The sequence below is a fragment of the Palaemon carinicauda genome, chromosome 16 (genome assembly GCF_036898095.1).
Source record: "Palaemon carinicauda isolate YSFRI2023 chromosome 16, ASM3689809v2, whole genome shotgun sequence".
NCBI lineage: Eukaryota > Metazoa > Arthropoda > Malacostraca > Decapoda > Palaemonidae > Palaemon > Palaemon carinicauda.
Genome location: NC_090740.1, coordinates 51,429,647 through 51,445,271, shown reverse-complemented (window position 1 = coordinate 51,445,271; position 15,625 = coordinate 51,429,647). Strand labels below are relative to the sequence as shown.

At 33.7% G+C, this 15,625-nt stretch overlaps 1 long non-coding RNA gene across 1 annotated transcript; it reads left to right on the top strand.

Annotated features, from left to right (window-relative positions):
- The first annotated feature begins 9,333 nt into the window (after positions 1 to 9,333).
- Positions 9,334 to 15,052, top strand: LOC137655047 (uncharacterized). The gene is made up of 3 exons (XR_011046789.1): positions 9,334 to 9,436; positions 14,174 to 14,548; positions 14,720 to 15,052. It is a non-coding gene; the product is annotated as an uncharacterized lncRNA (long non-coding RNA).
- Positions 15,053 to 15,625: the final 573 nt, after the last annotated feature.

Below are 15,625 nucleotides of genomic sequence, written 5' to 3'. Positions count from 1 at the left end.
TACATGCTCACCTTTTCTGCTAAATGCAACCATCAAGCATCACTTGTCCACTGTGGTCTCGTGGTTACCCCGGTCCAAGACAGTGGATGTAGTGGAAAGACTGAAGAAAGGTTTGTACGTAGATAATTTGCAATTTACGGCTAATGGTGAATCCGAGTTGATGGATTTATATTTTAATGCCAACAAAATATTTGCTCAGCCTCACTTATATTTGAAGGAGTGGGTTAGCAATAGCGAGTCTATACAAACTATTGCTGCTGCTAATCAAATTGAAGCCAAACAAAACCAAATTCATAAAGTATTGGGATTGAATTGGGATATAACTAAAGACGTTTTAACTATCAATCCAACTCATATTAATAGATCGAGTCAAACAAAAAGAGAGATTCTCAGTACCGTTGCCCAAATATACGATCCATTGGGATTGCTTCTCCCTGTTACTATGAAAGCAAGGATATTTTTGCAGAAATTGTGGAAGGAACATCTGGATTGGGACGAACAACTCGCCAACCCGCTACAAGAGGAATGGAGTGAAATACGCAAGGAGTTTGAGAAGTGTTTTGAAATATCCTTTCCTAGGAGTGCTAGCCTAGGAACTGGTGATACCTTGCACATATTCTGCGATGCTAGCGAAACTTCATATGGTTGTGTGGCCTGTAGAGCAAATGGTGAAAGCTCTAATATAATTTTAGCAAAGGGCCGAGTGGCGCCTATTAAGGAATTGACAATTCCGAAATTGGAACTAATGGCATTGTTGCTAGGAGCAAGAATGACAAAATTTATTATTGACTCCTTTGATGAGAAGGAATTTAAACAATTATATGTCTGGTCAGACAGTGAAGTGGCCCTTAGCTGGATTGTGTCCAGTAATGTTCTGCCTGTGTTTATGAGAAACAGAGTAATTGAGATTAACTCTTTGATTCCGGGGTCAGTTCTGTCTTACGTACCGTCGTCAGAAAACCCCAGTGATTGGTTGACACGGGGAAAGAGTGCTAAGGTGTTAGCAAAGGACTCCTATTGGTGGGAGGGACCCCTTTGGTTAAAAAATCACACTCTGCCAATTGATAGGTCATGGGTTGGGTGTACACATATACAAGGGGAACAAGACATTGTGGTCAATGTTGTAGGGGACATAGATGCAACACGCCTGCTTGATTGAAAAAGATTCAGCAGAGCTGACAAGGTCTTTAAGACCATAGCTTGGATAATGCAATTTGTAAAGAATTGCAGACTAGCAACCAATGACAGGAAAACTGGTAGTTTGACTCTGGAAGAGTTACAAGAAGGAAAGGTCAAAACAATTGTTCTCGTGCAGAGAGAGTACTTTCCAGAAGAATATAAAGCCCTGAAAAGGGAGGAAACAAACCCAAAATTGACATTAATTCGCCAGTTGAATTTGTTTTTGGATAATAATGTAATGTGAAGTAGAGGCAGGTTGGAACATGCAACACTGCCTGGAGAAGTCAAATTTCCTACTTTACTGCCAAAGGGTTGTGTTCTGAGTAAGTTGTTAATAAGACGACATCATGTGATGCAAGGGCACATGGGGGTGAACGATACTGTGGCTAGTGTAAGACAGGAGTTCTGGATACCACAGCTGCGACAACTGGTCAAGAGCGTGTTACATCATTGCGTGATCTGTAAGAAAGTTCAAGGAAAACCATATAAAACTAATATAATGCCCCCATTGCCGGAATTCCGGGTACAACGGAAACAACCTTTTAGCGTTACTGGGGTGGATTACACCGGGGCGTTATGGATAAAGGAAGGGAAGCAAAATTCAGAGAAGGTGTATGTCATACTATTCACATGCCCGATCACTAGGGGTATACATCTGGAAGTAGTCAGAAATCAGTCCGCTGACTCATTCCTCATGGCCTTCCGGAAGTTTAGCAGCCGTAAAGGCTTTCCTTCACTAATGTTGAGTGACAACGCCACTACCTTTGTAGCAGCATCTGAATATCTGAGAACAATGGCAGAGAGCCCCCTTTTTCAAAACCATCTGGAGAAAATAGAGTGTAAGTGGAAATTTATACCAGCAAGAGCACCTTGGTTTGGTGCAATCTGGGAGAGATTGATCGGACTATTGAAAACCTGTATGAAGAAGGTAATTGGTCGAGCTCTTCTCAGTTATGATGAATTATCTTGCATTTTGGTGGAATTGGAATCCATCATAAATGACAGGCCACTAAGCTACACCTCAGGGGGACCTTGATCAGAAGGAGATTCTAACTCCCAATCATCTGATCTTGGGTAGGAAATTAAGATCCTTTCCCAAGGAAACTATTAATTGGGATGAGGTATCTGAAGACCCATTGTATAGTAAACCTGAAAATGTAGAAAGGAGATTCCTTTACATATCCAAATTGTGTGATCAGCTTTGGAAAAGATGGGAACATGAATATTTGATTTCGTTAAGAGAGACTCATCGAATTGGAGTCCAACATAATTCTTGGCCCAAAATAGGAGATGTCGTCCTCGTACATGATGAAGGGCCAAGAAACAAATGGAGGTTGGGTCAGGTGATTCAGGTGCATGTGGGGTCTGACAATGTAGTTAGGGTAGCTACCCTCAAAACCTCCCATGGCCAGATCATGCGTCCCATTGTGAAGTTGTACCCGTTAGAGTTATGGCAAGAAGTTGAGACTCCTGATCCTGCCAAAATTCCTGAAGTGAGTACCCGACCATCCAGGAAGGCTGCTCGGGTGGCTGCAGAAACTAGAAAAGATTTGATTCTAAAGGGACTGTTGTAAGTACTTGTATATTATAACTTTTGTGGCGGGGAATATGTCATTACTTACAATAACGACATGGGAAATCAATTCTTAACACTTCAATTTGTCTCTGAAGCACTTTTGATAGATATATAATATGTATTCAAATTAAGATTGAACCTAGTACACTTGCATGGAATACTCCTTTGCTTAATGGTCACTATGATTAGCAAGAGTTTCCAATTCATATAAAGTAGGTTGTCAACCTAGTAATGTATCGATTCCAAAGCTTCATCTTCAATACCAATAGGATCAAATCATTAAGTAATATCAATATGCCACACTTGTTACGTCTATCAATTCCAGCAGATTATTTGTAATAGAGCTCAATATTTGTCTACATAGTGTATAATCAATTGTCTGTATATGCTGACTAGTGATCTGCCAATATTTCGATTCATTCTAATTGACTAACGATTTTTCTGGTATTCTGTATTCTAGCACATTTCATATAAGGATAAATACAAAATAGTTTTTTTATAAATATAAAGGATTTTATAAATTTATTAACCAGTTTTTCCTTTACACAAATTAGGAGATGATATAACTTATTTATGCCAGTTGCTTTTTCCTAGATTTTTTTTCCTCTTTTTCATTTTATTCTCCTAATTTTGTAACTAAATTACACTTTATGGTCTTGGATTCTCTACATGCATTTTCAGTTTTCAACAGGCTCCACTTTCTTCGTCTTGTTCCCATTTCCTCTAATGTCCTCATTGAGCCAAGATCTGTCCTTAGCAGTTATAACCATTTCTCTAAATAGACACATCATCATAATCTTATTCATCCTATTGTATAAACTTATTAAAAAAAAATCTTGAAAACATTAGGCAATGTTTGAGATTCTGGTCCAGGTAGAAATTTACTTCTCCTTTGATCATATAATATCAAAGTAAGGTTACTGAAACTGTTAACACTTGATTATAAAAGTAGTTATTGTATGGTCTAGTTTAATATAGCTCCGAAGTTCTCGTAAATGAAAATCATCGACTAATATTTTTTTTTCTTCTAAAAGATAAATTTCACTGATTTTACATTTTAATTTCTTGTGACAGGAGTGATTTTGCTAAATAAAAACGTTATCTAGGCAGTAAATGTACACTTAATCTGGTAAAAGTGATAACGAGCAACGCTTTATCACATTCAAAAGCACGAAAATTGAAATGACAAGCAATGCTGGTGTACTGAAAGTGTTGCCTGTTGATAAACAAAGAAATTTTAGGTGAATGATCTAATGGGAATCATCTGAAATATGGTAATGCTATTCATGCTAAAACGCCCTGGCTGTATTTTCCTATGAATAATTGAGCTTCTACTGTCAGGTTTGATGGGCAGTTCGGTTGTCCAAGTGTCATCCAGAATTTTAGGTTCTTTTTAATGAAGGAAGAAACATCCCAGATATTACAGTGAAGGATGAGGTAGCCTTTTCTATCAGAAAGTTGCTTTCAAAATATTGTAATGAAAAAACCAGAGGAACCATATGGTTTATGTACAAAGGTAATTATTTTTTTACTTACCCTACTTACTTGGACCTAGAAGATGTATTAGTTGACGAGCAGTTTATATGGGCAAAGTGCAGGGGAGTTGAATTTAATGGTGAGTCTGTTCCTAAATCCCAATTACTTGCACAAATAAGAGTTCTTCCAATAGAGAGAACATTTATCAAATGCTTAAGATATAAATGTGTTATGTACACAGACAACCCCGTCATGTGTTATGAGTGTTGAGGGTGGCGTGATAAGGCCTAGAAATACCTAAATGAGCATTGCTGTGATTTTGTGGTAAATCTAACGAATTGATGGCGTGTAGTAACAAAATTATAGAAGGGGAAATGAATGAACCAAAATTTTGTAATTGTGGAGGTGCTCATAATGCCAGCTCTAGAGTGTCCCTAAAGGCCCAAAAGTGATCGTTCATTTATGATAAATAATGAAAAGCTAAGAAACGATAGTTGTTTTCATTCATACTCGAGTTCCAGTGGTTAGCGAAAATTTCTAGAAAAAGACCATGTACCAACAGAAACAAAGTTCGGTCAAGACAAATCTCGTAAGGAGACTCAAGTTTAATATAATAATTTTATCTCGGAATTTAGTTATGAGATCGAAGAACTTAAACAGGCCATAGATATCACGAATAGTAGATTATTTACGAAATAAGAAGGTTCCTCTTGATGGGAGGGTGACTCAAAATGCTGAGTATGCAGAGGTATATGATAATTGCAGCGAAAGTCCGGTTACATGGAATGCTGGCTTGTCAGCTAATAGACCAGATTATGCGAAAAATGTGCTTGGGGATCTTACCCACATTCTTGATTCAATAACCGAATGTATGGAAAGTCAAGCGAATGAGTTGAAAATGTATATTTTTTCATCGTGCAAGTAAGTTAATTAATAGTATTTCTTGAAATGACACATAATTAGAATATAAATCGTTAAAATAATTTACTGGTTTCCATATGTATACTCAGTCTACAAATTTTGATGCAATAGCCATGCAGGAAGTAGGTAAAAATGATTCTTCATTGCAAATTAACAGTTGAAATAATTTTTAATTACAAAACGATGTATCCACAAATTGCAGAGGATTTAACCATTTTCATACAAAATACTATTCCAGCATCATACTACTGTGCTAATAAAGTCAATGGTACTTAGGTTATGGTTATTAAAGTGACGCTTCCTCATGCAGAAGTATATAGACAAGATGACCATTCGGCTTTTATCCCTGATGATTGTCGAATGATCTTATTGGAATTAGTATTGACCGGTTTGGGTCACTTGTCTTAGTTATATAGACACTGTGCATCAGAAGGAACTGGCTATCCTTTGATGAATTTAGCCAATGAATCCTCTATGGATTTAGTTAGTCTTTGGGAAGCAAAAATGATAGAATGGCTCTCAGTCCGGGGCGTAACAGGGTGCTAAGAATCTTCTGGTTTATGAATAATAAAGAAAATTAGAAAACTAGCAAATAGAATGTTAGATCTCCAAATCAGATTAGGAAATTGCAGAAAGTGGAGAATGAATTTATGAAGTATTGCTTGGATATCTTAGCCCTAACTGAAACACTTCATAAGGGGATTGGTAAAGAAATCTTAGAACAAGGCCCTATATACCTTACACCTACTCAGAGAGAACAGTTGGAGTTGGAATAGGAAGGGTAAGAATGATGATGACAGCAAGAGTAGAAAGGGCATTAACAGAATGGAGAGCTGAAAAGAATACATTGTTAGTTGCAAAGTTTAAATCAAAGCAGTGCAATATGAGAATTGTAGTTTCCTATGCACCAACAAATGACTCCCCTGAAGAAAGGGAAGATAAATACTATGAAGAAGTACAGAGTGTACTAGATGAGATCCCGGAGAGATAGGTGAAAATTGTGATTGGTAACTTCATTGCTATAGTTGGAAGGAATAATCAAGTTATAGAGAATGTGATGGGTGTTGAGGGTCTTGGCGAAGTTGCAAAGGAAAATGGGGCACACACTATAAGTTTTTGTTCAACAAACAATCTTGAAATTGGGTGTACTCCTTTCCAGCACAAGGACATCCACAAATATACATGGACTTCACAATCTGGCAATTACAAAAATCAAATAGATCCCATAGCTATTAATAAAGAGAAAGAGGACTCTGAGAAATGTAAGAAGCTGTAGAAGTGCAGATATTGGTATTGGTCACCAGCTTCTCGTTACCACACAAATTAAAACTGAAAGCACCCAACTGAAATGTAGATGGAGTACCTAGGTTTGATACAACTAAGCTTCTAGAAGATGAACACAGAGAATCCTTTGCAATTGAATGTAGGGGTTGATTTGCAGTCTCGGACGATTCAGGAGACAAAGAGCAGACAATCAATGAAGAATGGTGTGATATTAAAAACATACATCAGTCAGTTGATAGTGAAGTTTTGATTCACGCAGTTACAAAGAAAAAACATGGCTATCATATGTTACTTACGATACTATACAAAGGAGACAGAAAGAAACTTAATGTTGAAAGTTTTCGAGGAAGTATGGAATGCCCGGAGAGAAAATTTAGACAGGAAAGCCGACGAGGCTGACAAAGCAATGAATTCATTGGGTGGTTGCGGTTTTAAAATTGCTCATAGAATTATTGATGAAATCTTTACTGTGGCAGAGAAGCAGCATTTACCCAATAAAAAGAGAGAGGGATCAGCTATAACAACAGAAGATGAAGAAAGGCAACGTTGGATGGACACTTTAGTGAAGTCATGAATAGGAGATATGAAGTGAATAATTTGATTGATATCCCTGGAGCTGACGAATACTTCAGCGTGTTTGAAGTCGAAGCATTCATTAAAAATTAGATAGAAACCACTGCATAAGATGGAATAACTACTGAGATGATATTAGTCGAAAATGAAGTGACTCCCAAAATATATTTTTCTTTCAGATATCCATGAAACAAGTGCCAAAATGTGCATGGTTCAATTGCCTATCTTAGTATGTGTCGTTGGTGATGGTATGCACTCTACCAAGTGCCTATTCTATTTCGAAATTTGATATAAAACGTAAATGTTTTTTTTTTTCCGCTGTACATTACAATAATAATTTTCATTTCATATGAAAAGGTGATATATGATATACTTTAAGCAAATAGAATTTCGTTTATTTCGAACATGTTAAGTCAACTCGAAGGGCTATCGCAGCATTCAAATTAATTATAACAGAAATGTAATTGGTTTAGCCTCATTCTACTAAAAATTGAGACTTTACCAGAATGTTTGGTTAATGAAAATTATAAATATGTAATTTTAATCACGTGATATAGTTTCATAAGGTGAAATATTCTTAAAACGATTGTGTTAATTCACTTTGGTTAAATTCGAAACTATTTATGAAAAAAGTATTTTCATTTGTAAAAACTAGTTGTAACTTCGTGTATTTTTTTTCCGTTTCAAGTAAATTATTGCTTAGGATCTGATTTTGTGTTTAGCTATTGTTCATTTATGTAAATCAAAGATAGTATGTGTTTTGTAGCAAGACTAACAACACCTCTTGATGCCGTTCCACCTTCTCTAACTTCGTTACCAAGGTCATGGTTTGATACGCGTGCATGTATTTGTTTGTATATCTGTCTGTGTGTTTGTGATTCACATGACTCAAAATCTATTTGACCGAATCTTATGAAATTTAGCGGGATGATTGCCCATAATGTATGGACAATTTAATTACATGTGGGGAGTGATCGGGTCAAAAGTTAATGTCAAAGGTAATGAAAAGGTAAAAATTTTTTTTTTTTTTTTTTCTATATCGTGGTCAATTTGTAACCGATTTGCACGAGATTAGTGCCAAATGTGTATAATATAATTGCCTATCTTGTGATATACAACGTATTATAGTGACGCTGTTACCCCTTCTTAACGGTTTGGGTTCAAATGTCAGCAGGATCAATAAACTTGCAAATAGGACAGGTTTCGTCATTAAACGGCCATTAATATCAGATTTATTTGTATAACCATGGTAACATATGTGGCGTGGGCAAAGATATTCGCTCTACCAAGTGCCAGATCCTGTTGAATTCTGTCTGTAATAATGTTTCCGTCAGTAGGAAATGACAGAAGTGAACAAAAGCTCTGAAATAAAAAAAAATAAAAAATCATAGTATTGATTCAATATTTTTTAACTTCAAATGATTACCTTCTTCTTGAAAATAACAAAAAACTGTGTTTTGTCTCGTTTTTACAATAAATATGGCTTTTTTGTTAATAGCATTGCACAGCTTACACAAGACCTTGGGGTAGAGAGAGAGAGAGAGAGAGAGAGAGAGAGAGAGAGAGAGAGACTTCATATGATCGTGCAACTGAACATTTTCTTCTTCGCCATAACTTATTATTATTATTATTATTAATATTATTATTATTATTATTATTATTATTATTATTATTATTATTATTATTACGTGGCAGATATCAAAGGTAAAAATAGTTTGAGAACCAAAAACTCTTCTCAAGTCTAGGAGACTTGATATAGGGAAGGCAGCCTTGCATGAAAAAAAAACAAAAAAAAAAAAAAAAAAAAAAAACAGAAGAATAGATTAGAAACTACAAATATTATAATAATATGCACACAATTATAAGCGCGTAGGAATCCGGCAACGTTGTTATTTCCCAATCGAAAATTGAAGCATTTCTTTTGGAACACCAGAGAATTATTAGTGGAATACGTTGTTCACTTCAAAAGGGAATACTTTGACTAAAATACAATTAAGTACATGGCACCCAATGTACTATTTAGATAAACAAGCTGTTTATTCCATAGTGCATTTTCAAGGGAAAATGGATAGAATAAGCATTATTTTGTATTCATTTTTACGTATCAACATTTCCCATAAGATAACGTATAGTTTCCTTATTAACTATTGAATATATGATTTTTTTTTTCATTGTGTTTTTCATGGTTAATTATTTAACCGACAGATGTCACTAGTTTTGTTAGTGGTGACGTAACGTCTTTTGAAAGCAACTGTTTTCTTGAAGATTCCTTGTTAAGGTGCGTTACACTATCGAACTATGTTCAACGGACAAAATCGTTACCATATCTAAGGAGAAGCAGGATAACGTCATAAGCGGTGAAACGATGGAAGCGGACCTGGCAACGAGCAGTGGTACCAGATGAGGGTGTTTACCACCGTTTCCAAGGTGATGTCCGTTGGTAACTCAGGCTAAGTAAAACATCTTTGGCTTTTCCTCCATAAGGCTCTTTGACATACAGTAGCTAGAAGTTTTATTCCTGTTGTGACCAGTTCGTAAAGCCTGGTGGTTTAATCAGTGGATATTCAGAAGTTTAGATATATGTTAATAAGTTTATGTCGAACAGGTTAACATGTGTCATTTTATAGTAGACTGATATATTTAAAGTTGTTACTGATTTAATTGTGGTTCATATTTTTTTTTTATGATTTTTCATTCATAGTTTATTCTGCCTTTCTCTATATAGGCAACGTCCAAACAAGCATGATCTCGTTGCTGGTATTTTTAGGCTTGTAGCATCCTGCTTTTCCAAATAGGGTTCTAGCTTATTAAATAATTATGATAATAAGGGGCTGGGGGGTAAATGATTAGGGAACTGGTAGAAAACTGGTTAGAAACTAAGTTATGTAATAACAGGTTTGCCCAGTTCCTTTGAAAAAAAAAAATAATCTTTATTGTTTTCTTTATAATATTAGGTTCAGATTGTTTGCCCAATGTTCAATATTTTAACCTTTTTAAAAGGCAGTATTGTATCAAAATTTCTCCATAGATATTTTATATTTATTTGTTATTTTCAAAACCTGATTAATCTATTAATTTTTCAAGGTAACATCCTTGATAATGAAAAAAAAAATCCTGGGTGGACACACAAGGCCCTACTGAATGGAATATATGAGTTTTTAACGTATTAATAATATTAATGAGCATTGTTGAAAAGCGGATTCCTCAATGCATAACAAAATAAAGTACATTCGAGGAAGGCTTTACTATTTTCCATTTTTATGTACAAATATAGTATTTGGAGTCGTTTTGTGCAAACCTGAGAATGATTGTCGAAGGAAATTATGGTATAATAAAAACAATGAAATGCTTAAGTCTACGATAATAAAGGACATGCTTTCTTCCACATGTATGAATGAAATTCACTTGCTTACCAACAAGCGGAAGGTATCCTTCGATTATGGTAGATCTGGAAATGAAGGTACCAGAGAAATAATTTAAAATTATTTAAGAGAATTATTCAGAGAAAGATAATATATCAGAAAATTATAAGCAATAATTGCCAGTAATGAGATACAATCTGTTAATCGTGTGCCTGGCAGCATCGTATACTTCCACACCAGACAGTGTGTGACGTATCAATACTGGGAACACCGACAGTGTCCGATACTAGGATTATGCGTCCGGTACACCATTTGGTGCTCGCTTCTGACGTCATCAGCGAGCCTTTTCGCTTTCCACTGCTAGTTGGTAGCAAATATACCCGTCGAACATTGTTCGATCGTGTGAACGCACCTTCAGTCTCTCCACTAATCAGGAGTCGTTTCCTCATCTTTTTTTTTTTTTTTTTTTTTTTTTTTGGAAATGATATGTACACTTATGATTGGCTGAAACTTGGAAGAAAGCCGGCAAGACGGAACTGTAAACTATAGGAAATCAGGAAGCAACTTCTGTGCGTGTTGGGCTTCAGACTTATTCACACCTTCATTTAGCTGCTCTTTATCATTTGGATCTTTTATTTTGGTCCTGTGGTTCCAGTAATCGTCGCCACTTTGTGGGGTTGCGATATGGAGGTAAGCTTGTCTTTATAATTGTAGTGTTCAAGATTTTTGAGTCACATTTTGTTTTGGACTTTTTAAAAATGGAATGGCAGTTTTATATATGAAATTTTTGCTATCTCTGGAAGCTATAACAGTGATTTGTTAATTGCTGGAAGATGTCAGTTAACCTCATAAGCAGTATTAAGTACCTGACGTTTTGTTTCTATTTCTATAAACCAAAAGTGAGAGAATTGTTACTGCAATGTCCTTTTGTTTTTCAAATTTAAAAAGTAGATCTTTAAGCCGCACCATTTTAACCGGCTTCGTGCTTTTAATCTGCCGAATTCTTAATGGCTAAACCCTTGATTATAAGTTGCGAACGAAAGTTTTTTATCTAGTTTATTAAAGATATTGCTTGGGGTAGTCTTAGAAAAAAAAAATTACCTTAATTAAATCGTTCAAAATGTTGGTTTACAGTATTTACGTGCAAAGCAATTAAACTTTTATACAATTCTTATATCAATCTTTAATATTCTATTTTGAAGTACTTAACATTTCCTGTGAACTTTAGTTCGGTAGCATTCGGTGCACTGAACTTCGAATTTGATCCCTTTGATAAGATTCTAAAGTCGAATTTATTGGATAGGTTTTCATCTTCCTTATAACCCAGACATATTTTGTTGTAGTAATGTAGAGATTTGAGTTTTTTGCGTAAATTTTGTTTCCGTATTTTTTTACCTGCGATTTTCTATTAATATTTACAATATCTTTAAACTTCAAAATGTAAGATTATCTTAACCAACGGTGTAATTTTCAGATTCTAAATTAGATTTTGGTAGGTATTCTATCGCACCTGATATGTATTGATCAGTCAAAAGTATTTAGGTAAAAATATTTTTGGGGGGATAACTGGTAAATCAAGCGAGGGCAGAGGGGTTTATATAGTTATCTTATATGTCCTAAGTTACATAATTTAGATAGGCAAACTTTGTTTTACTTTGGTTGCAAAGTTAGTTTACATTTTGATTTTTAATGTAACATCTATTATTGATATTCTTTTAAGTTATCCCTGATTATTACCGTAATTTATTTTGCTATCTGATCTTCTGAAAGTGGTTTTGATGGTTAAACTAGATATATAAAGGAGTTAGAGTAAGTGTACGTATTTTAAGTGATAAGGTGTTAAAGTTAACGACTTAATAAATAGTGCTAAGAGAGTAGTTAATCAAATTTTTAATCGTTGATTTAGGCAGGTTCCATGTGTCACTTCTATAGCTATTAGCTTTTCTTGTCTGTAATATTTCGATGTCTGAATTTTTGAGTACAGGTAAACTCAGCATGGATTTGTTAGTCTTTGTGGGGATGTTTCTTTAGTTTTAGTCTTTTAAGTGTTAATATGGGAAAAAATTGGATTTATTTTGGATGAAGGGAATCATATAATTGTGGTTGTTAGCCCTAAAGCCCTGTCCACGCGATCGAGCATGCCCGACGGGCAAACAGTAATACCAGACCACAATAGTTAGCAAGAAGGAGGGTTAATGACGTCAGAAGCGGGAAAACCACGGACAGGGATCTGGCATCATAGTATTGCCAGATCCTTGCCTTTAGTTTTCCCACTTCTGACGTCATCAACCCTCATTTTCACTAACTATTGTGGCCTGGTATCACTGTTTGTCCGTCGGGCATGCTCGATCGTGTAGGCAGGGCTTAAGATTCGAGTTGGCGAGTACTCTGATACAGATCTCACTGATTGTAATAAGCATTTGTTTAGTAATTGTCCTGAGTTTCAATAATTTCCATAGTTGATAGCCTTAGGAGTTAGGAAGAATAGTTTAATATTGTTTTATCACAATGGCATTAGCAAGATTCATCCTTCGATTTTCTTTGAATGTACCGTCTGCATAGAGTTTTAAATCTACTGTGATTTGATTTAAGCTTGGCTACCTTCTTGTATTACTTTGAATATCTTGCCTAGTTCTTTTGACAAATTTGATTTTTCATTTTGGATATAGTCCAGTTTTGTATAGAACATTTTAATCATAGATCATTTTTGATCAAAGATTTTAGAAGTCTTATGATAAGTAAAATTTGCCTGCTATATATAGATAAATGTAGATGATTTTGTGTTAACTTGATTACTTTGATTTTTTTGTCTTTTTCTAGGGGAAATTTTAAACAGTTTAAAAAAAAATTACTTACAAATCATGTTAGTTACCCCATACATAAGTTTTTTTTCAATTTGAGCTCATGTTCAATGTTTTAGTTCTCTGGGTAATTAATTGTTAACAACACCACGCTCTCCATTTACTCCAAAATAATGCAATCTTGCACACAGTAATTATGTTTATTTAAATTCTGGGAAAGCAATAATTTGCAATATATGTTGAGGAAGGGGTTATAAAAAGAAAATAGCTCTGTTTCCTCACCAAACTACTTGGAACTGACATGTCAACATCAGTCAACCAAACAGAATTCGTGATGCCAGCGTAAATAAACAGAAGTATGTGATGCCAGTATTTGATATACTGTATAATCAAAATAGGCTTAATCAAAAATTGAGTGATTACTCAAGTGTCACTATTTGTAAACTGCATATTTCATGGACACTTTTGAGTGAATTAATCCATTTTTAATTGAGTATATTTTGAATATACAGTGTATCAATTACGCTGGTATCACGAACTTCTGTTTATGTACGCTGTCATCACAAATTCTGTTTGGTTGAATATGTTGACGTGTTGGTTTCAAGTTTAGTGAGGAAACGGCTATAATATATATATATATATATATATATATATATATATATATATATATATATATATATATATATATATATATATATATATATATATATATATATATATATATATATATATATATATATATATATATATATATATATATATATATATATATATATTTTTATATCACCTTCCCCCTTCTTCAAAATATCTTGTGCCATGTATTGCTTTCCCAGAATTTAAATAACCACCTAATTACTGTGCAAGATGAGAGCTGCAGGATTACATTATTTTGGAGTAAATGGAGAGCGTGGTGTTTTGTAAACAATTACCGTTTTATGAATATTATAATGATTCACTGATATAGATAATAGAACATATCTAATAAATTTCTTTATTTTCAGGCAGTGTGGGTAAATGGCAACTCAACTAGACAATCTAAAATTAAGCTCTCATAGGATTTTTCAATTACGAAGCATAAAAAAAGAACTTAATTTGCATCCTACGTTTATTCTTTAGTGGTTTGTTATTTATAGGAACTTTATTGAAGAAATCAGAGTTACAACTTTACGACGTTTGGAGAAGAAAATCTCTGTTCAAGTATTTCTAGAAAAAAAAAAAAAAAAATAGTATGCAGAAGGTAGCACAGAAGAATGCAGCAGCGTCTGAGGGGGGGAGTTATAATGGATACAACGCAATAGGAGAAATAAGAGTAAACGAGTGGGCTGGATGCAAATAGAACTAACCTTATCACAAAACCAGGAGAAGAAAATAAAAAGGTTTTTAGTATATACACATATTACCCAGCTCTTTTCTGAAGAAGCACTATTTAGTATGTACACAGAATATGCTATGTTGTCTAATATTTCCACTATTTGTAATGAATACATCTATTTTTCTTTATTTCTGTTACTACAATAAATGATTCATTTCTTTTATTTAATTTTCAGCTAATGAGATCTTCCATAATTTTCATCACCCTCCAGATGCCTTAGTCTTCTAAATCTGCCATATAAATCTTTTCATCTTAGACGTCCTCTTAACCAGAATTGTCGGAGTTTTGTAAGCTGAAATTAGAAAATTATACGAATATATCCACCGAAACCTTTTATTTGACAAGGTTTAATATACTACAAAGGAGTTTCTGAAAAAACTTGAATACGTGAAAAACAATTTTGTAATTTAAAAGGTTCGGGAAAACAAAGATGAGTATGAAAAAATAATCTTTGAAGCTTTGGAAATCATTGAGAACAAAATACTATTTTACAAAATTTCAAATTATTTTTTATGTTACGTGAAGAACCTAGTTTTTACACTTTGGGAAACTGATTGGTTACATTAGATCTTGTAGTAAAGTTTTACACCTTTAAGCGTTCTGCCTGAATATATATATATATATATATATATATATATATATATATATATATATATATATATATATATATATATATATATATTTATATATTTATAGATAGATAGATAGATAGATAGATAGATAGATAGATACATACATAGATAGATATATTTTTCTTTTACTCTATGTACATGTTTATAGACTCACAAACACAGACACACTCATATGTATATATATATATATATATATATATATATATATATATATATATATATATATATATATATATATATATTTTTTTCTTTTACTGTATGTACGTGTTTATAGAATCACACACACGCACTCATATGTGTATATATATATATATATATATATATATATATATATATATATATATATATATATATATATATATATATATATGTATATGTATATGTATATGTATATGTATATGTATATGTATATGTATATATATATATATATATATATATATATATATATA